This window comes from Phyllobates terribilis, unplaced genomic scaffold (assembly GCF_046119375.1).
Source record: "Phyllobates terribilis strain yellow unplaced genomic scaffold, ASM4611937v1 Scaffold_693__1_contigs__length_808095, whole genome shotgun sequence".
NCBI lineage: Eukaryota > Metazoa > Chordata > Amphibia > Anura > Dendrobatidae > Phyllobates > Phyllobates terribilis.
In genome coordinates this window covers 707,732-729,027 of record NW_027363453.1, presented here as the reverse complement: position 1 = coordinate 729,027, position 21,296 = coordinate 707,732, and the positions used below count along the sequence as shown (strand labels likewise).

The window sequence follows — 21,296 nt, the reverse complement described above, 5'->3', positions numbered from 1 at the left end:
GCAATGGAACGCTGGCTGCGCGTGTCATAATAGGCTCTGAGCCTTTATATACCTGTGCACAGCAGCAGCCACCTTCAGTCTGCTGCTGGACAGCCAGCAGCAGCAGCAGCAGGAGAGGTATGTAATCAGGAGCCCTCCTGCTAAGGGTAGACAGCTGCTCGTTCCACCCCACCCCCCGCCTTAATTGGTTCTCCTCCCTTCCAACGGTGTTGAGGCGGGTGGGAACAGCAGGGGGTGAAGGTGCTGTGTTTAAAGAGGTGGAGTTATGCAGATCTAAAACGCGTGGATTGCAGCAGCAGCAAGCCGAAAAGTGCAGGCATGTAAGGGATCTAGAGGTTGACAACATGTCTTCTTAACGGGAGTCCAGGAGCTCATCTCCACAAATGGACTTTTCAGGATCCTTGGGTGGCTCCGTAGTTTGAAACCAATTCTGGTTATCGCTTCTCGGCCTTTTGGCTAAGATCAAGTGTAGCATCTGTTCTTATCAGTTTAATATCTGATACGTCCCCTATCTGGGGACCATATATTAAATGGATTTTTAGAACAGGGAGATGGAAAAAGAGCTTGCTCTGTCCACTCCACGCATTGACCTGGTATTGCAGTATCTCCAGGACCGGTGCACCCCTTCTTTAATGCAGTTTCTAAAATCAGAAAGAATTGAATTCAATGTTTTTTGTTCATTTTGCTTGTTTGTCGGATTTTGGGATGGACTCTTTGGCTTTGCTTTTCTTCTCCTCATTGGATTTTTCATGTTCAAAGTTGCAGAAGCCAGATTACAAGCTCATTTTGGTTCAACTTCAGCAACTGTGCATTGCATTGCCATGTAATGTGATGCAATGCTATCTTTCTAGCTCTCCCTTTTTACTTCCTTTTGGATAAACAGACATATTAGGCAAGCATTTTGGAGCTTTCACCTAAATAACTACAGGTGGTGAGATAAGCTGCACAATATAATTGACCTTTCAGTATATTGTTGCACACACACCATCTATTTAGCAAATGCCCTTGTTATCAACAGCAGCCTTTTAAACTCACCTGAGCTAACAGGTATGTGCGCTGGTTACTCTGCTGCGCTTAAAATTTCTTTTTTGGTTTGCTACAATGCCTTTTCTGAAACGTTGTCTCCTTCTGCTGGAACACTGACTTCTTTCATTTAATGCCTGCAGACTATAAAAGAGAACCCAACCCAAAAAGTTTGGTTGATTAGTCTGTGGCATTCTGTTAAACTGTTGCTTATGGCGGTCTCTGTGAGCTTCTCAGCGACATTCAGCCAGCCAGGTATCCTGCCTGCAGTAGATGGAATGTGGCAATGGAACGCTGGCTGCGCGTGTCATAATAGGCTCTGAGCCTTTATATACCTGTGCACAGCAGCAGCCACCTTCAGTCTGCTGCTGGACAGCCAGCAGCAGCAGCAGCAGGAGAGGTATGTAATCAGGAGCCCTCCTGCTAAGGGTAGACAGCTGCTCGTTCCACCCCACCCCCCGCCTTAATTGGTTCTCCTCCCTTCCAACGGTGTTGAGGCGGGTGGGAACAGCAGGGGGTGAAGGTGCTGTGTTTAAAGAGGTGGAGTTATGCAGATCTAAAACGCGTGGATTGCAGCAGCAGCAAGCCGAAAAGTGCAGGCATGTAAGGGATCTAGAGGTTGACAACATGTCTTCTTAACGGGAGTCCAGGAGCTCATCTCCACAAATGGACTTTTCAGGATCCTTGGGTGGCTCCGTAGTTTGAAACCAATTCTGGTTATCGCTTCTCGGCCTTTTGGCTAAGATCAAGTGTAGTATCTTTCGAAAAGGCGGTTTTGGATGTTGGCCGCCCTAGTAGATTGATACATTATGCACACTGGGGTTTAGGCGCTTGTTAGTACGCCAGGTGGCTAATATAGTCATCTGGTGGAAAGCATGGCCCCCCAGGATCGACGCCATTGGGCCGGGAAAGATCGAAAGCCCGAAGTGTGAAGTGCCCCAGGAGTGGTGACCCTGGGGTGCCTTAACTCACTGGGATTGGGAACCCCACTTGAGTTTATGGCACATTTGCACAAGCACTTCAAATTTTCTTTCTTCGCACACACCCTTATTCCGGGCCTTCTGGCCTTAGGATGGGGAATTTTTCAATTCCCGGTCGAAGGTCCGGGCAGTATTATACTGTGAAACCTTCACTATTTATTTAATTTCTTTGTCACTGTGTGTCCACTCATTCACGTGTGTCACGTCCTACTAGGATTTTGTCGGGATGCGGTTCCCTTATGGGTTCCTCTCTTGGCAGGTCTAGGGGGGGAGTGTGTGGCCATCAGGTTCCGCTCCCCCCTGAACCCCCCTGGCTCTCCTCTTTCGGGAGGAGAGCGCTGTTGGCTCCCCTCTTCCGGGAGGGGAGCACAGTCTTTGGCTCCCAGTGCCTTGCTCGGGTGAGAACTCGGGCAGGTGCTGGGGGTAAGATTGGGTCGCCTCTGGCTTCGGCTGGAGGTGGCTTTTTGTCCCTGTTCCTCGCTGTGGCCTTTTGGCTCGGAGGGACGGGGAATGGTTTGGGGGACCCTTCTCCTTTTGGAGAGGGTTTCAAGAAGACCAGCATCCTAGTGCACTTTTTTTGTGGCACTTGTCACTTTTTTAAGCGCACTCGGGTTTTGTACACGAATTCGGGCTTTCGATAAAAAAAAAAATCTGTTCTTATCAGTTTAATATCTGATACGTCCCCTATCTGGGGACCATATATTAAATGGATTTTTAGAACAGGGAGATGGAAAAAGAGCTTGCTCTGTCCACTCCACGCATTGACCTGGTATTGCAGTATCTCCAGGACCGGTGCACCCCTTCTTTAATGCAGTTTCTAAAATCAGAAAGAATTGAATTCAATGTTTTTTGTTCATTTTGCTTGTTTGTCGGATTTTGGGATGGACTCTTTGGCTTTGCTTTTCTTCTCCTCATTGGATTTTTCATGTTCAAAGTTGCAGAAGCCAGATTACAAGCTCATTTTGGTTCAACTTCAGCAACTGTGCATTGCATTGCCATGTAATGTGATGCAATGCTATCTTTCTAGCTCTCCCTTTTTACTTCCTTTTGGATAAACAGACATATTAGGCAAGCATTTTGGAGCTTTCACCTAAATAACTACAGGTGGTGAGATAAGCTGCACAATATAATTGACCTTTCAGTATATTGTTGCACACACACCATCTATTTAGCAAATGCCCTTGTTATCAACAGCAGCCTTTTAAACTCACCTGAGCTAACAGGTATGTGCGCTGGTTACTCTGCTGCGCTTAAAATTTCTTTTTTGGTTTGCTACAATGCCTTTTCTGAAACGTTGTCTCCTTCTGCTGGAACACTGACTTCTTTCATTTAATGCCTGCAGACTATAAAAGAGAACCCAACCCAAAAAGTTTGGTTGATTAGTCTGTGGCATTCTGTTAAACTGTTGCTTATGGCGGTCTCTGTGAGCTTCTCAGCGACATTCAGCCAGCCAGGTATCCTGCCTGCAGTAGATGGAATGTGGCAATGGAACGCTGGCTGCGCGTGTCATAATAGGCTCTGAGCCTTTATATACCTGTGCACAGCAGCAGCCACCTTCAGTCTGCTGCTGGACAGCCAGCAGCAGCAGCAGCAGGAGAGGTATGTAATCAGGAGCCCTCCTGCTAAGGGTAGACAGCTGCTCGTTCCACCCCACCCCCCGCCTTAATTGGTTCTCCTCCCTTCCAACGGTGTTGAGGCGGGTGGGAACAGCAGGGGGTGAAGGTGCTGTGTTTAAAGAGGTGGAGTTATGCAGATCTAAAATGCGTGGATTGCAGCAGCAGCAAGCCGAAAAGTGCAGGCATGTAAGGGATCTAGAGGTTGACAACATGTCTTCTTAACGGGAGTCCAGGAGCTCATCTCCACAAATGGACTTTTCAGGATCCTTGGGTGGCTCCGTAGTTTGAAACCAATTCTGGTTATCGCTTCTCGGCCTTTTGGCTAAGATCAAGTGTAGTATCTTTCGAAAAGGCGGTTTTGGATGTTGGCCGCCCTAGTAGATTGATACATTATGCACACTGGGGTTTAGGTGCTTGTTAGTACGCCAGGTGGCTAATATAGTCATCTGGTGGAAAGCATGGCCCCCCAGGATCGACGCCATTGGGCCGGGGAAGATCGAAAGCCCGAAGTGTGAAGTGCCCCAGGAGTGGTGACCCTGGGGTGCCTTAACTCACTGGGATTGGGAACCCCACTTGAGTTTATGGCACATTTGCACAAGCACTTCAAATTTTCTTTCTTCGCACACACCCTTATTCCGGGCCTTCTGGCCTTAGGATGGGGAATTTTTCAATTCCCGGTCGAAGGTCCGGGCAGTATTATACTGTGAAACCTTCACTATTTATTTAATTTCTTTGTCACTGTGTGTCCACTTATTCACGTGTGTCACGTCCTACTAGGATTTTGTCGGGATGCGGTTCCCTTACGGGTTCCTCTCTTGGCAGGTCTAGGGGGGGAGTGTGTGGCCATCAGGTTCCGCTCCCCCCTGAACCCCCCTGGCTCTCCTCTTTCGGGAGGAGAGCGTTGTTGGCTCCCCTCTTCCGGGAGGGGAGCACAGTCTTTGGCTCCCAGTGCCTTGCTCGGGTGAGAACTCGGGCAGGTGCTGGGGGTAAGATTGGGTCGCCTCTGGCTTCGGCTGGAGGTGGCTTTTTGTCCCTGTTCCTCGCTGTGGCCTTTTGGCTCGGAGGGACGGGGAATGGTTTGGGGGACCCTTCTCCTTTTGGAGAGGGTTTCAAGAAGACCAGCATCCTAGTGCACTTTTTTTGTGGCACTTGTCACTTTTTTAAGCGCACTCGGGTTTTGTACACGAATTCGGGCTTAAAAAAAAAAAAAAAATCTGTTCTTATCAGTTTAATATCTGATACGTCCCCTATCTGGGGACCATATATTAAATGGATTTTTAGAACAGGGAGATGGAAAAAGAGCTTGCTCTGTCCACTCCACGCATTGACCTGGTATTGCAGTATCTCCAGGACCGGTGCACCCCTTCTTTAATGCAGTTTCTAAAATCAGAAAGAATTGAATTCAATGTTTTTTGTTCATTTTGCTTGTTTGTCGGATTTTGGGATGGACTCTTTGGCTTTGCTTTTCTTCTCCTCATTGGATTTTTCATGTTCAAAGTTGCAGAAGCCAGATTACAAGCTCATTTTGGTTCAACTTCAGCAACTGGGCATTGCATTGCCATGTAATGTGATGCAATGCTATCTTTCTAGCTCTCCCTTTTTACTTCCTTTTGGATAAACAGACATATTAGGCAAGCATTTTGGAGCTTTCACCTAAATAACTACAGGTGGTGAGATAAGCTGCACAATATAATTGACCTTTCAGTATATTGTTGCACACACACCATCTATTTAGCAAATGCCCTTGTTATCAACAGCAGCCTTTTAAACTCACCTGAGCTAACAGGTATGTGCGCTGGTTACTCTGCTGCGCTTAAAATTTCTTTTTTGGTTTGCTACAATGCCTTTTCTGAAACGTTGTCTCCTTCTGCTGGAACACTGACTTCTTTCATTTAATGCCTGCAGACTATAAAAGAGAACCCAACCCAAAAAGTTTGGTTGATTAGTCTGTGGCATTCTGTTAAACTGTTGCTTATGGCGGTCTCTGTGAGCTTCTCAGCGACATTCAGCCAGCCAGGTATCCTGCCTGCAGTAGATGGAATGTGGCAATGGAACGCTGGCTGCGCGTGTCATAATAGGCTCTGAGCCTTTATATACCTGTGCACAGCAGCAGCCACCTTCAGTCTGCTGCTGGACAGCCAGCAGCAGCAGCAGCAGGAGAGGTATGTAATCAGGAGCCCTCCTGCTAAGGGTAGACAGCTGCTCGTTCCACCCCACCCCCCGCCTTAATTGGTTCTCCTCCCTTCCAACGGTGTTGAGGCGGGTGGGAACAGCAGGGGGTGAAGGTGCTGTGTTTAAAGAGGTGGAGTTATGCAGATCTAAAACGCGTGGATTGCAGCAGCAGCAAGCCGAAAAGTGCAGGCATGTAAGGGATCTAGAGGTTGACAACATGTCTTCTTAACGGGAGTCCAGGAGCTCATCTCCACAAATGGACTTTTCAGGATCCTTGGGTGGCTCCGTAGTTTGAAACCAATTCTGGTTATCGCTTCTCGGCCTTTTGGCTAAGATCAAGTGTAGTATCTGTTCTTATCAGTTTAATATCTGATACGTCCCCTATCTGGGGACCATATATTAAATGGATTTTTAGAACAGGGAGATGGAAAAAGAGCTTGCTCTGTCCACTCCACGCATTGACCTGGTATTGCAGTATCTCCAGGACCGGTGCACCCCTTCTTTAATGCAGTTTCTAAAATCAGAAAGAATTGAATTCAATGTTTTTTGTTCATTTTGCTTGTTTGTCGGATTTTGGGATGGACTCTTTGGCTTTGCTTTTCTTCTCCTCATTGGATTTTTCATGTTCAAAGTTGCAGAAGCCAGATTACAAGCTCATTTTGGTTCAACTTCAGCAACTGTGCATTGCATTGCCATGTAATGTGATGCAATGCTATCTTTCTAGCTCTCCCTTTTTACTTCCTTTTGGATAAACAGACATATTAGGCAAGCATTTTGGAGCTTTCACCTAAATAACTACAGGTGGTGAGATAAGCTGCACAATATAATTGACCTTTCAGTATATTGTTGCACACACACCATCTATTTAGCAAATGCCCTTGTTATCAACAGCAGCCTTTTAAACTCACCTGAGCTAACAGGTATGTGCGCTGGTTACTCTGCTGCGCTTAAAATTTCTTTTTTGGTTTGCTACAATGCCTTTTCTGAAACGTTGTCTCCTTCTGCTGGAACACTGACTTCTTTCATTTAATGCCTGCAGACTATAAAAGAGAACCCAACCCAAAAAGTTTGGTTGATTAGTCTGTGGCATTCTGTTAAACTGTTGCTTATGGCGGTCTCTGTGAGCTTCTCAGCGACATTCAGCCAGCCAGGTATCCTGCCTGCAGTAGATGGAATGTGGCAATGGAACGCTGGCTGCGCGTGTCATAATAGGCTCTGAGCCTTTATATACCTGTGCACAGCAGCAGCCACCTTCAGTCTGCTGCTGGACAGCCAGCAGCAGCAGCAGCAGGAGAGGTATGTAATCAGGAGCCCTCCTGCTAAGGGTAGACAGCTGCTCGTTCCACCCCACCCCCCGCCTTAATTGGTTCTCCTCCCTTCCAACGGTGTTGAGGCGGGTGGGAACAGCAGGGGGTGAAGGTGCTGTGTTTAAAGAGGTGGAGTTATGCAGATCTAAAACGCGTGGATTGCAGCAGCAGCAAGCCGAAAAGTGCAGGCATGTAAGGGATCTAGAGGTTGACAACATGTCTTCTTAACGGGAGTCCAGGAGCTCATCTCCACAAATGGACTTTTCAGGATCCTTGGGTGGCTCCGTAGTTTGAAACCAATTCTGGTTATCGCTTCTCGGCCTTTTGGCTAAGATCAAGTGTAGTATCTGTTCTTATCAGTTTAATATCTGATACGTCCCCTATCTGGGGACCATATATTAAATGGATTTTTAGAACAGGGAGATGGAAAAAGAGCTTGCTCTGTCCACTCCACGCATTGACCTGGTATTGCAGTATCTCCAGGACCGGTGCACCCCTTCTTTAATGCAGTTTCTAAAATCAGAAAGAATTGAATTCAATGTTTTTTGTTCATTTTGCTTGTTTGTCGGATTTTGGGATGGACTCTTTGGCTTTGCTTTTCTTCTCCTCATTGGATTTTTCATGTTCAAAGTTGCAGAAGCCAGATTACAAGCTCATTTTGGTTCAACTTCAGCAACTGTGCATTGCATTGCCATGTAATGTGATGCAATGCTATCTTTCTAGCTCTCCCTTTTTACTTCCTTTTGGATAAACAGACATATTAGGCAAGCATTTTGGAGCTTTCACCTAAATAACTACAGGTGGTGAGATAAGCTGCACAATATAATTGACCTTTCAGTATATTGTTGCACACACACCATCTATTTAGCAAATGCCCTTGTTATCAACAGCAGCCTTTTAAACTCACCTGAGCTAACAGGTATGTGCGCTGGTTACTCTGCTGCGCTTAAAATTTCTTTTTTGGTTTGCTACAATGCCTTTTCTGAAACGTTGTCTCCTTCTGCTGGAACACTGACTTCTTTCATTTAATGCCTGCAGACTATAAAAGAGAACCCAACCCAAAAAGTTTGGTTGATTAGTCTGTGGCATTCTGTTAAACTGTTGCTTATGGCGGTCTCTGTGAGCTTCTCAGCGACATTCAGCCAGCCAGGTATCCTGCCTGCAGTAGATGGAATGTGGCAATGGAACGCTGGCTGCGCGTGTCATAATAGGCTCTGAGCCTTTATATACCTGTGCACAGCAGCAGCCACCTTCAGTCTGCTGCTGGACAGCCAGCAGCAGCAGCAGCAGGAGAGGTATGTAATCAGGAGCCCTCCTGCTAAGGGTAGACAGCTGCTCGTTCCACCCCACCCCCCGCCTTAATTGGTTCTCCTCCCTTCCAACGGTGTTGAGGCGGGTGGGAACAGCAGGGGGTGAAGGTGCTGTGTTTAAAGAGGTGGAGTTATGCAGATCTAAAACGCGTGGATTGCAGCAGCAGCAAGCCGAAAAGTGCAGGCATGTAAGGGATCTAGAGGTTGACAACATGTCTTCTTAACGGGAGTCCAGGAGCTCATCTCCACAAATGGACTTTTCAGGATCCTTGGGTGGCTCCGTAGTTTGAAACCAATTCTGGTTATCGCTTCTCGGCCTTTTGGCTAAGATCAAGTGTAGTATCTGTTCTTATCAGTTTAATATCTGATACGTCCCCTATCTGGGGACCATATATTAAATGGATTTTTAGAACAGGGAGATGGAAAAAGAGCTTGCTCTGTCCACTCCACGCATTGACCTGGTATTGCAGTATCTCCAGGACCGGTGCACCCCTTCTTTAATGCAGTTTCTAAAATCAGAAAGAATTGAATTCAATGTTTTTTGTTCATTTTGCTTGTTTGTCGGATTTTGGGATGGACTCTTTGGCTTTGCTTTTCTTCTCCTCATTGGATTTTTCATGTTCAAAGTTGCAGAAGCCAGATTACAAGCTCATTTTGGTTCAACTTCAGCAACTGTGCATTGCATTGCCATGTAATGTGATGCAATGCTATCTTTCTAGCTCTCCCTTTTTACTTCCTTTTGGATAAACAGACATATTAGGCAAGCATTTTGGAGCTTTCACATAAATAACTACAGGTGGTGAGATAAGCTGCACAATATAATTGACCTTTCAGTATATTGTTGCACACACACCATCTATTTAGCAAATGCCCTTGTCATCAACAGCAGCCTTTTAAACTCACCTGAGCTAACAGGTATGTGCGCTGGTTACTCTGCTGCGCTTAAAATTTCTTTTTTGGTTTGCTACAATGCCTTTTCTGAAACGTTGTCTCCTTCTGCTGGAACACTGACTTCTTTCATTTAATGCCTGCAGACTATAAAAGAGATCCCAACCCAAAAAGTTTGGTTGATTAGTCTGTGGCATTCTGTTAAACTGTTGCTTATGGCGGTCTCTGTGAGCTTCTCAGCGACATTCAGCCAGCCAGGTATCCTGCCTGCAGTAGATGGAATGTGGCAATGGAACGCTGGCTGCGCGTGTCATAATAGGCTCTGAGCCTTTATATACCTGTGCACAGCAGCAGCCACCTTCAGTCTGCTGCTGGACAGCCAGCAGCAGCAGCAGCAGGAGAGGTATGTAATCAGGAGCCCTCCTGCTAAGGGTAGACAGCTGCTCGTTCCACCCCACCCCCCGCCTTAATTGGTTCTCCTCCCTTCCAACGGTGTTGAGGCGGGTGGGAACAGCAGGGGGTGAAGGTGCTGTGTTTAAAGAGGTGGAGTTATGCAGATCTAAAACGCGTGGATTGCAGCAGCAGCAAGCCGAAAAGTGCAGGCATGTAAGGGATCTAGAGGTTGACAACATGTCTTCTTAACGGGAGTCCAGGAGCTCATCTCCACAAATGGACTTTTCAGGATCCTTGGGTGGCTCCGTAGTTTGAAACCAATTCTGGTTATCGCTTCTCGGCCTTTTGGCTAAGATCAAGTGTAGTATCTGTTCTTATCAGTTTAATATCTGATACGTCCCCTATCTGGGGACCATATATTAAATGGATTTTTAGAACAGGGAGATGGAAAAAGAGCTTGCTCTGTCCACTCCACGCATTGACCTGGTATTGCAGTATCTCCAGGACCGGTGCACCCCTTCTTTAATGCAGTTTCTAAAATCAGAAAGAATTGAATTCAATGTTTTTTGTTCATTTTGCTTGTTTGTCGGATTTTGGGATGGACTCTTTGGCTTTGCTTTTCTTCTCCTCATTGGATTTTTCATGTTCAAAGTTGCAGAAGCCAGATTACAAGCTCATTTTGGTTCAACTTCAGCAACTGTGCATTGCATTGCCATGTAATGTGATGCAATGCTATCTTTCTAGCTCTCCCTTTTTACTTCCTTTTGGATAAACAGACATATTAGGCAAGCATTTTGGAGCTTTCACCTAAATAACTACAGGTGGTGAGATAAGCTGCACAATATAATTGACCTTTCAGTATATTGTTGCACACACACCATCTATTTAGCAAATGCCCTTGTTATCAACAGCAGCCTTTTAAACTCACCTGAGCTAACAGGTATGTGCGCTGGTTACTCTGCTGCGCTTAAAATTTCTTTTTTGGTTTGCTACAATGCCTTTTCTGAAACGTTGTCTCCTTCTGCTGGAACACTGACTTCTTTCATTTAATGCCTGCAGACTATAAAAGAGAACCCAACCCAAAAAGTTTGGTTGATTAGTCTGTGGCATTCTGTTAAACTGTTGCTTATGGCGGTCTCTGTGAGCTTCTCAGCGACATTCAGCCAGCCAGGTATCCTGCCTGCAGTAGATGGAATGTGGCAATGGAACGCTGGCTGCGCGTGTCATAATAGGCTCTGAGCCTTTATATACCTGTGCACAGCAGCAGCCACCTTCAGTCTGCTGCTGGACAGCCAGCAGCAGCAGCAGCAGGAGAGGTATGTAATCAGGAGCCCTCCTGCTAAGGGTAGACAGCTGCTCGTTCCACCCCACCCCCCGCCTTAATTGGTTCTCCTCCCTTCCAACGGTGTTGAGGCGGGTGGGAACAGCAGGGGGTGAAGGTGCTGTGTTTAAAGAGGTGGAGTTATGCAGATCTAAAACGCGTGGATTGCAGCAGCAGCAAGCCGAAAAGTGCAGGCATGTAAGGGATCTAGAGGTTGACAACATGTCTTCTTAACGGGAGTCCAGGAGCTCATCTCCACAAATGGACTTTTCAGGATCCTTGGGTGGCTCCGTAGTTTGAAACCAATTCTGGTTATCGCTTCTCGGCCTTTTGGCTAAGATCAAGTGTAGTATCTGTTCTTATCAGTTTAATATCTGATACGTCCCCTATCTGGGGACCATATATTAAATGGATTTTTAGAACAGGGAGATGGAAAAAGAGCTTGCTCTGTCCACTCCACGCATTGACCTGGTATTGCAGTATCTCCAGGACCGGTGCACCCCTTCTTTAATGCAGTTTCTAAAATCAGAAAGAATTGAATTCAATGTTTTTTGTTCATTTTGCTTGTTTGTCGGATTTTGGGATGGACTCTTTGGCTTTGCTTTTCTTCTCCTCATTGGATTTTTCATGTTCAAAGTTGCAGAAGCCAGATTACAAGCTCATTTTGGTTCAACTTCAGCAACTGTGCATTGCATTGCCATGTAATGTGATGCAATGCTATCTTTCTAGCTCTCCCTTTTTACTTCCTTTTGGATAAACAGACATATTAGGCAAGCATTTTGGAGCTTTCACCTAAATAACTACAGGTGGTGAGATAAGCTGCACAATATAATTGACCTTTCAGTATATTGTTGCACACACACCATCTATTTAGCAAATGCCCTTGTTATCAACAGCAGCCTTTTAAACTCACCTGAGCTAACAGGTATGTGCGCTGGTTACTCTGCTGCGCTTAAAATTTCTTTTTTGGTTTGCTACAATGCCTTTTCTGAAACGTTGTCTCCTTCTGCTGGAACACTGACTTCTTTCATTTAATGCCTGCAGACTATAAAAGAGAACCCAACCCAAAAAGTTTGGTTGATTAGTCTGTGGCATTCTGTTAAACTGTTGCTTATGGCGGTCTCTGTGAGCTTCTCAGCGACATTCAGCCAGCCAGGTATCCTGCCTGCAGTAGATGGAATGTGGCAATGGAACGCTGGCTGCGCGTGTCATAATAGGCTCTGAGCCTTTATATACCTGTGCACAGCAGCAGCCACCTTCAGTCTGCTGCTGGACAGCCAGCAGCAGCAGCAGCAGGAGAGGTATGTAATCAGGAGCCCTCCTGCTAAGGGTAGACAGCTGCTCGTTCCACCCCACCCCCCGCCTTAATTGGTTCTCCTCCCTTCCAACGGTGTTGAGGCGGGTGGGAACAGCAGGGGGTGAAGGTGCTGTGTTTAAAGAGGTGGAGTTATGCAGATCTAAAACGCGTGGATTGCAGCAGCAGCAAGCCGAAAAGTGCAGGCATGTAAGGGATCTAGAGGTTGACAACATGTCTTCTTAACGGGAGTCCAGGAGCTCATCTCCACAAATGGACTTTTCAGGATCCTTGGGTGGCTCCGTAGTTTGAAACCAATTCTGGTTATCGCTTCTCGGCCTTTTGGCTCAGATCTGTAATGGGTCTAGTCATTTGGCTGTCTGTGCGTTAACTCTTGGCCCTGTGGCATCGCCATTTTATGGCTTAAGCCACTTGCTGCTATAAGGAGTTGGCCAGTAGACACGACTAGCGATAATGGGACGCATTCGATACGCTGGGCCCGGTGAGGCTCGAGTGAAGTTTGGAATCCAGATTGATGTGGAAGAAGGCAAAGAAGGAATCTTTACCCTCAGCTTCGTGGTGAAGGAGATTTTGTTTGGACTCCTTGAAGTGAAGAAGGAAGAAATCTTGTGCCTCCAGCAATTCAAAAGCAAGTATAATCTTGTATTTACTTCTATGGCTGTTTGCAACAATTTCTATGATTGTTTGAAAAAGAATCTGGACAATCAATATTTGGATGGGCTGACTTTTGTCATCTTGTATTGCTCCAAAGAGGTACCTCTGACTGTTTTCATGTACAACCCACATGTGGACTTGGCTTTGATTTATGCCTTTCTAAATAGGCACTGCTATATTACCAAGGTGGCAGTAAAAGTCATGAATGAGGAGGAACTATGGACCGGTAAATATCGTTTCATGGTCAAGTTCCGGGAAAGTCCTGATGAACCAGGGGGTATACATTATCCTCCATCAAATTTTTCCATTGGGAGTGAGCGGGGTTACCTGTTCTTCCCCAATGCGCCCAGGTTTTGTCGTCATTGTAGGAGGTATGGCCATACTCAGGAAGCATGCGACATCAGACAGATTATTTGTAGGAAGTGCAATGAGGTGGGTCATTCTTCCAATAATTGCAAAAATGAAATAGTCTGTAACCTCTGCGGAGAGAAGGGGCATGCCTTCAGAGACTGTATATTCCATCCTGGTTCATATGCGGGGGCAGCGGGAAGGGGAAGGAGAAGAAATGAATCTCCTGCACCCACAGCTACAACTCCGACTGCTCCAACTCCGACTGCTCCGATATCTACTCTGGCTTTCCTGGATGAGGAGGAGGCTCGGGTTGCTTTTCCAGAACTGGTTCGTGTGAATGTAAGAGGAAATATGGAGCTGGCACCTGAGCCACCGGTGCAGAGGGCCGCGTCTGTGGCTTCAGATGTCAGTGAGTCTGAGACGATAACTGATGATCGTATAGGCATGGAAGTGGCCCCGGTGGAGGATCTGGAGGCTGAAATTCCAGACATGATGGTTACATTGCAGGGGGAAGAAGAGTCTGATCTGACCAGAACACCGCATGTGGCCTGGAGCGATGTCGTTTCTGACCTTGAGGAGGAGGGAGGTCAGGGGGACTTTGACCCCCAGCGGCGGGATTATAGTTCAGATGAAGATGGAGGCGCTTCAGTGAAGAAAAAGAAGAAAACTGAACCATCCTTTTCCCCTTTAAGTGACTGCAGTGTGAGTCCAGCCCGGGTGTACCCTACTGCATCCGATCCACAAGATGTGTCTTTTTTGGGGGAAGGCACAAACTACGTTATCTGCACGTCCAGCGTCCTACCCCCAGAAGGGTTAGGATGATGTACAGGTGGGCATGTTGTCGTGACCTGCCACATCAAATTAATAGATGGGTGCCCAAGTTGCTCTCAGCATCTTGTCGCTAAATGTTCGGCTGATTAAATCTGAGTCGAGAAGAGTGGCAATTTTGGACTACTTGAGCAACTTGGATGCGGACGTATACTGTGTCCAGGAGTGTGGGATCTCCGATCCCTTAAGTGAAAATGCATGGCCTTTAGGTCAAAGTGTGTGGTCTGGTTCTGTATGTAATAAAAATTGTGGGGTAGGTGTTTTGGTGAAGGGTTATAGTGTTAAGATAGAAAGTTACATGGTGGTGGAGGCGGGGAGGTGTGTAATATGTGAGTTAAATTGTAGGGGGTGGAGGGTTAGGGTGGTAAATATGTATGCACCAATAGATAAAGGGGAGAGGCTGGAAATTTTTGAGAAATTATGTTTTTTTTTATCTGGCAAAATGCCAATAATTTTTGTTGGAGATTTCAATTGTGTGACGGAGGGGGATAAGATGGATGTTACAGGTAAAAGACTCAAGAGTCTTGTGGCGGATTTTTCCTTACAGGATGCTGCGGAAGTTTTTTTAGGTAATCCACCTCCTGCGACCTATAAGGCCGACAGGGGAGGCATAGAGTCTAGAATAGACCGTATCTTCTTTTCTTCACAAAATGTTATTTGTAGGAATTTCCAGCAGGAAGATGTTCCCTTCTCTGACCATGTGTGTTTGAGGGCACGTCTAGAAGGTAAGATTTCCTTTGTATATGGTGGTGGCGTGTGGAAACTTAATGTGCGTTTGCTGGAAGATAATAGGATCATGCGTGATTTTAGGCGAATGTATGTTAGGTGGAGGGATAAAAAAAGTGATTTCAGGAATGTGCTTGAGTGGTGGGACTGGATGAAGAGTGAGATTGTTTTTTTCTTTAGAAAAAGGGGCAGGAGGAAAGCAGCAATGAATAGAGCAAAATTTAATGATTTAAGCTCTAGACTGGAGTGGCTGAGGAAGTTAAGGATGATTGGAGTGGATGTGGATGTTTTGATGTGTCAAGTGAAAGAAGAGATTAAGAAATATATTGAGGGTAAAGGGAAAGAAATTATTTACCGTTCTAAGATTGAACATTTGGAGAAAAATGAGAAATGCACAAGGTTTTTTTTCAAAAAAGTTTTTGGGAAGAAAGTAGATATGGATGAGGTGGTGAATGGTGATGGGGTGTGTGTGAGTGGGAAGGATGTGATGCAGGAGGTGGTGTTGTTTTATAAGGAGTTGTATGGGGAAAAATGGGTTGATGATAGGATGTTGACTGATGCTTTGGGGTGTTTAGAAGGTTGTTTGGGTGAGGATGAACGTGAAATATTGGATGATGTAATTGTGTTGGATGAAGTTAAAAAAGTGGTGATGTCTGCGAGTAAGAATAAAACACCTGGGAAGGATGGACTGCCCGTGGAGTTATATGTTAAGGAATGGGACACGATGGGAAATGACTTATTGGAGGTGTGCCAGTATATGTTCACGGAGAATATGTTGAGTGAATCTATGAGAGATGGGGTGGTGGTTTTGGTTCATAAGAAAGGTGATAAGAAGGATTTGGGGAATTGGAGGCCAATCACCCTTTTGAATGCAGACTATAAGGTGTTTAGTAAATTGTTGGCTAGCCGGATGCGGGAAGTGATTGGCGGTGTGGTGGATGAAGATCAAGTGTGTGCAGTGCCTGGGAGAAGTATGACTGAAAATTTGGTGTTGTTGCGTGATGTGATTGGGGATTGTATGAGTCGTAAGCAGAAATGTTTGTTGTTTTCGGTTGATTTTGAAAAAGCTTTTGACCGTGTGTCACATAGCTTTATGTTTAAGGTTTTGTCTAAGATGGGTTATTCCAGGAATTTTGTAAACTGTGTTAGGAGTTTGTATTGTAATGTTTCAAGTGAATTTTTGGTGAATGGGTGGTTAAGTGAGAAAGTGAGAATTAAATCAGGAGTGCGTCAGGGGTGCCCTATGTCCCCTTTTTTGTTTATTAGTGTGATTGAAGTGTTGATGTGTATGGTTAGGAAGGATAAGGTTATGAGAGGTGTGATGATTCCTGGGAGTAATGGAAAGGATGTGAGAATTCTAGGTTACATGGATGATGTAGTGATTGTGAGTGGGAATATGGCTGCGATGAGTAGGGCAAGGTTGATATTAAGTTTGTTTTGTAGTGTCTCAGCTTTTAAGGTCAATTGGACTAAGAGTTCCTTTAAATGTTTTGGTGAGAGGAATGTACGGATGGATGGTGTGAGGTGTGAGGATGGTGCAATAAAGGTGCTTGGGATTAAGTTTAATGATGATTTGAAAGGAAATGAGAGTTGGGAAGATTGTGGGGTGAGAGTGGTGCGCAAGTTGAATTTTTGGCGAATGAGAGAATTAACTCTGACTGGGAAAGTTCTGATTATTAAGGCAGTTATTTTGCCTATTTTGTTGTTTGTTGCGAATGTATATCCTGCTGCTTTTAAGAAAATTAGGAAAACTGAGAAATTCATCTTTAATTTTCTTTGGGGAAGTCGCATGGAGAAATTGAAACGGGAATATGTCTATAAGTTATGTGTAAATGGTGGTTTGGATTTTCCAAATATTGATTTCTTTTTAGGGATTAGTTACGTGAAAATGGTGGTGGTGGATCTAGGGAAAAGTAATAAGTGTGCTTATATGATGAAGTATTCGGCTGGATGGATGCTTTATGGCTTAAAGTGGGTCAAAAGGGATGCTAGAGTGCCTGTTGCTTTTAAGTGTCCTGTATGGTATGGTTGTGTTGAGAAATTTGTAAGGAAGTATGATTTGTTGTCCGTTAACATGAGTGATTTTAGGCAAAAGAAGAAAGTCATTAGGATGGTGCGTGAGCGTGAGGTGGTATGTAATATCAATGGGTTGAGAGGGGAGGAAGTAACCGAGATGTGGAGAAAATTAAGTATAGATGGTGTGACTAACAGACAGAGAGATATCGCTTGGATGATATTGCATGACATTTTGCCTGTTAGAGATGTGCAAAAGAAGAGGGATTTAGTTAAATCTGAGGTATGCCCGAGGGATGGATGTGGTTTGAGAGAGCATGTTAGACATATGGTATGGGATTGTGATTTTGCATATGATGTATGGAAGGGTATAGGGGGACTTTGCAAGGAATTGGTGGGTGTAAAGTATGTTAATTGGAAACTTGCTATGTTTGGGATGGGTGCATGTAGTAGAATTAAGGATAGGATTTTATGGTTGTTGGTGGTGTGTGTAATTGAAAGTTTGTGGGATGCGAGGAATTTGTTAGTTTTTAAAAGGAAGAAAATGTCAGTTAATGAATGTTTGAGATTGATTCTGTCACGTATGTATGTAATATACCTCTGGGATCAGGAACGTGGAAGTATTATAGATGCTGAAGGGATCTGGAAGTTTAAAAAGTGGAGGTTTTTGGTAAAGTTTAATTAGTAGTGTATAATGTACCTGATGATAAGGTTTGGTTTTATTTTTGATTATATACCAAGTGTGATGAAAGGCTAAGTGTCAATGAAAGGCTTTTGTAAGTCGATTTGATTGAGCTTATGCTCCGGCCTATCTGATTTGGAAAAAAAAAAAAAAAAAAAAAAAAAAAAAAAAAATCTGTTCTTATCAGTTTAATATCTGATACGTCCCCTATCTGGGGACCATATATTAAATGGATTTTTAGAACAGGGAGATGGAAAAAGAGCTTGCTCTGTCCACTCCACGCATTGACCTGGTATTGCAGTATCTCCAGGACCGGTGCACCCCTTCTTTAATGCAGTTTCTAAAATCAGAAAGAATTGAATTCAATGTTTTTTGTTCATTTTGCTTGTTTGTCGGATTTTGGGATGGACTCTTTGGCTTTGCTTTTCTTCTCCTCATTGGATTTTTCATGTTCAAAGTTGCAGAAGCCAGATTACAAGCTCATTTTGGTTCAACTTCAGCAACTGTGCATTGCATTGCCATGTAATGTGATGCAATGCTATCTTTCTAGCTCTCCCTTTTTACTTCCTTTTGGATAAACAGACATATTAGGCAAGCATTTTGGAGCTTTCACCTAAATAACTACAGGTGGTGAGATAAGCTGCACAATATAATTGACCTTTCAGTATATTGTTGCACACACACCATCTATTTAGCAAATGCCCTTGTTATCAACAGCAGCCTTTTAAACTCACCTGAGCTAACAGGTATGTGCGCTGGTTACTCTGCTGCGCTTAAAATTTCTTTTTTGGTTTGCTACAATGCCTTTTCTGAAACGTTGTCTCCTTCTGCTGGAACACTGACTTCTTTCATTTAATGCCTGCAGACTATAAAAGAGAACCCAACCCAAAAAGTTTGGTTGATTAGTCTGTGGCATTCTGTTAAACTGTTGCTTATGGCGGTCTCTGTGAGCTTCTCAGCGACATTCAGCCAGCCAGGTATCCTGCCTGCAGTAGATGGAATGTGGCAATGGAACGCTGGCTGCGCGTGTCATAATAGGCTCTGAGCCTTTATATACCTGTGCACAGCAGCAGCCACCTTCAGTCTGCTGCTGGACAGCCAGCAGCAGCAGCAGCAGGAGAGGTATGTAATCAGGAGCCCTCCTGCTAAGGGTAGACAGCTGCTCGTTCCACCCCACCCCCCGCCTTAATTGGTTCTCCTCCCTTCCAACGGTGTTGAGGCGGGTGGGAACAGCAGGGGGTGAAGGTGCTGTGTTTAAAGAGGTGGAGTTATGCAGATCTAAAACGCGTGGATTGCAGCAGCAGCAAGCCGAAAAGTGCAGGCATGTAAGGGATCTAGAGGTTGACAACATGTCTTCTTAACGGGAGTCCAGGAGCTCATCTCCACAAATGGACTTTTCAGGATCCTTGGGTGGCTCCGTAGTTTGAAACCAATTCTGGTTATCGCTTCTCGGCCTTTTGGCTAAGATCAAGTGTAGTATCTGTTCTTATCAGTTTAATATCTGATACGTCCCCTATCTGGGGACCATATATTAAATGGATTTTTAGAACAGGGAGATGGAAAAAGAGCTTGCTCTGTCCACTCCACGCATTGACCTGGTATTGCAGTATCTCCAGGACCGGTGCACCCCTTCTTTAATGCAGTTTCTAAAATCAGAAAGAATTGAATTCAATGTTTTTTGTTCATTTTGCTTGTTTGTCGGATTTTGGGATGGACTCTTTGGCTTTGCTTTTCTTCTCCTCATTGGATTTTTCATGTTCAAAGTTGCAGAAGCCAGATTACAAGCTCATTTTGGTTCAACTTCAGCAACTGTGCATTGCATTGCCATGTAATGTGATGCAATGCTATCTTTCTAGCTCTCCCTTTTTACTTCCTTTTGGATAAACAGACATATTAGGCAAGCATTTTGGAGCTTTCACCTAAATAACTACAGGTGGTGAGATAAGCTGCACAATATAATTGACCTTTCAGTATATTGTTGCACACACACCATCTATTTAGCAAATGCCCTTGTTATCAACAGCAGCCTTTTAAACTCACCTGAGCTAACAGGTATGTGCGCTGGTTACTCTGCTGCGCTTAAAATTTCTTTTTTGGTTTGCTACAATGCCTTTTCTGAAACGTTGTCTCCTTCTGCTGGAACACTGACTTCTTTCATTTAATGCCTGCAGACTATAAAAGAGAACCCAACCCAAAAAGTTTGGTTGATTAGTCTGTGGCATTCTGTTAAACTGTTGCTTATGGCGGTCTCTGTGAGCTTCTCAGCGACATTCAGCCAGCCAGGTATCCTGCCTGCAGTAGATGGAATGTGGCAATGGAACGCTGGCTGCGCGTGTCATAATAGGCTCTGAGCCTTTATATACCTGTGCACAGCAGCAGCCACCTTCAGTCTGCTGCTGGACAGCCAGCAGCAGCAGCAGCAGGAGAGGTATGTAATCAGGAGCCCTCCTGCTAAGGGTAGACAGCTGCTCGTTCCACCCCACCCCCCGCCTTAATTGGTTCTCCTCCCTTCCAACGGTGTTGAGGCGGGTGGGAACAGCAGGGGGTGAAGGTGCTGTGTTTAAAGAGGTGGAGTTATGCAGATCTAAAACGCGTGGATTGCAGCAGCAGCAAGCCGAAAAGTGCAGGCATGTAAGGGATCTAGAGGTTGACAACATGTCTTCTTAACGGGAGTCCAGGAGCTCATCTCCACAAATGGACTTTTCAGGATCCTTGGGTGGCTCCGTAGTTTGAAACCAATTCTGGTTATCGCTTCTCGGCCTTTTGGCTAAGATCAAGTGTAGTATCTGTTCTTATCAGTTTAATATCTGATACGTCCCCTATCTGGGGACCATATATTAAATGGATTTTTAGAACAGGGAGATAGAAAAAGAGCTTGCTCTGTCCACTCCACGCATTGACCTGGTATTGCAGTATCTCCAGGACCGGTGCACCCCTTCTTTAATGCAGTTTCTAAAATCAGAAAGAATTGAATTCAATGTTTTTTGTTCATTTTGCTTGTTTGTCGGATTTTGGGATGGACTCTTTGGCTTTGCTTTTCTTCTCCTCATTGGATTTTTCATGTTCAAAGTTGCAGAAGCCAGATTACAAGCTCATTTTGGTTCAACTTCAGCAACTGTGCATTGCATTGCCATGTAATGTGATGCAATGCTATCTTTCTAGCTCTCCCTTTTTACTTCCTTTTGGATAAACAGACATATTAGGCAAGCATTTTGGAGCTTTCACCTAAATAACTACAGGTGGTGAGATAAGCTGCACAATATAATTGACCTTTCAGTATATTGTTGCACACACACCATCTATTTAGCAAATGCCCTTGTTATCAACAGCAGCCTTTTAAACTCACCTGAGCTAACAGGTATGTGCGCTGGTTACTCTGCTGCGCTTAAAATTTCTTTTTTGGTTTGCTACAATGCCTTTTCTGAAACGTTGTCTCCTTCTGCTGGAACACTGACTTCTTTCATTTAATGCCTGCAGACTATAAAAGAGAACCCAACCCAAAAAGTTTGGTTGATTAGTCTGTGGCATTCTGTTAAACTGTTGCTTATGGCGGTCTCTGTGAGCTTCTCAGCGACATTCAGCCAGCCAGGTATCCTGCCTGCAGTAGATGGAATGTGGCAATGGAACGCTGGCTGCGCGTGTCATAATAGGCTCTGAGCCTTTATATACCTGTGCACAGCAGCAGCCACCTTCAGTCTGCTGCTGGACAGCCAGCAG

At 44.9% G+C, this 21,296-nt stretch overlaps 10 non-coding genes and 3 pseudogenes across 10 annotated transcripts; all 13 read left to right on the top strand.

Annotated features, from left to right (window-relative positions):
• Positions 1-436: 436 nt before the first annotated feature.
• Positions 437-627, top strand: LOC141236278 (U2 spliceosomal RNA). Its single transcript, XR_012301969.1, has one exon. It is a non-coding gene; the product is annotated as a U2 spliceosomal RNA (small nuclear RNA).
• Positions 628-1,742: 1,115 nt separating this feature from the next.
• On the top strand, positions 1,743-1,834 carry LOC141235863 (U2 spliceosomal RNA; annotated as a pseudogene).
• Positions 1,835-2,623: 789 nt separating this feature from the next.
• On the top strand, positions 2,624-2,806 carry LOC141236336 (U2 spliceosomal RNA). Its single transcript, XR_012302020.1, has one exon. It is a non-coding gene; the product is annotated as a U2 spliceosomal RNA (small nuclear RNA).
• A 1,115-nt stretch (positions 2,807-3,921) lies between these two features.
• LOC141235864 (U2 spliceosomal RNA) lies at positions 3,922-4,013 on the top strand (annotated as a pseudogene).
• Positions 4,014-4,775: 762 nt separating this feature from the next.
• Positions 4,776-4,985, top strand: LOC141236353 (U2 spliceosomal RNA; annotated as a pseudogene).
• A 1,115-nt stretch (positions 4,986-6,100) lies between these two features.
• LOC141236188 (U2 spliceosomal RNA) lies at positions 6,101-6,291 on the top strand. The gene has a single exon (XR_012301882.1). It is a non-coding gene; the product is annotated as a U2 spliceosomal RNA (small nuclear RNA).
• Positions 6,292-7,406: 1,115 nt separating this feature from the next.
• Positions 7,407-7,597, top strand: LOC141236187 (U2 spliceosomal RNA). The gene has a single exon (XR_012301881.1). It is a non-coding gene; the product is annotated as a U2 spliceosomal RNA (small nuclear RNA).
• Positions 7,598-8,712: 1,115 nt separating this feature from the next.
• Positions 8,713-8,903, top strand: LOC141236186 (U2 spliceosomal RNA). The gene has a single exon (XR_012301880.1). It is a non-coding gene; the product is annotated as a U2 spliceosomal RNA (small nuclear RNA).
• A 1,115-nt stretch (positions 8,904-10,018) lies between these two features.
• LOC141236185 (U2 spliceosomal RNA) lies at positions 10,019-10,209 on the top strand. Its single transcript, XR_012301879.1, has one exon. It is a non-coding gene; the product is annotated as a U2 spliceosomal RNA (small nuclear RNA).
• A 1,115-nt stretch (positions 10,210-11,324) lies between these two features.
• On the top strand, positions 11,325-11,515 carry LOC141236184 (U2 spliceosomal RNA). The gene has a single exon (XR_012301878.1). It is a non-coding gene; the product is annotated as a U2 spliceosomal RNA (small nuclear RNA).
• A 6,192-nt stretch (positions 11,516-17,707) lies between these two features.
• LOC141236361 (U2 spliceosomal RNA) lies at positions 17,708-17,905 on the top strand. Its single transcript, XR_012302036.1, has one exon. It is a non-coding gene; the product is annotated as a U2 spliceosomal RNA (small nuclear RNA).
• A 1,115-nt stretch (positions 17,906-19,020) lies between these two features.
• On the top strand, positions 19,021-19,211 carry LOC141236183 (U2 spliceosomal RNA). Its single transcript, XR_012301877.1, has one exon. It is a non-coding gene; the product is annotated as a U2 spliceosomal RNA (small nuclear RNA).
• Positions 19,212-20,326: 1,115 nt separating this feature from the next.
• On the top strand, positions 20,327-20,517 carry LOC141236269 (U2 spliceosomal RNA). The gene has a single exon (XR_012301960.1). It is a non-coding gene; the product is annotated as a U2 spliceosomal RNA (small nuclear RNA).
• Positions 20,518-21,296: the final 779 nt, after the last annotated feature.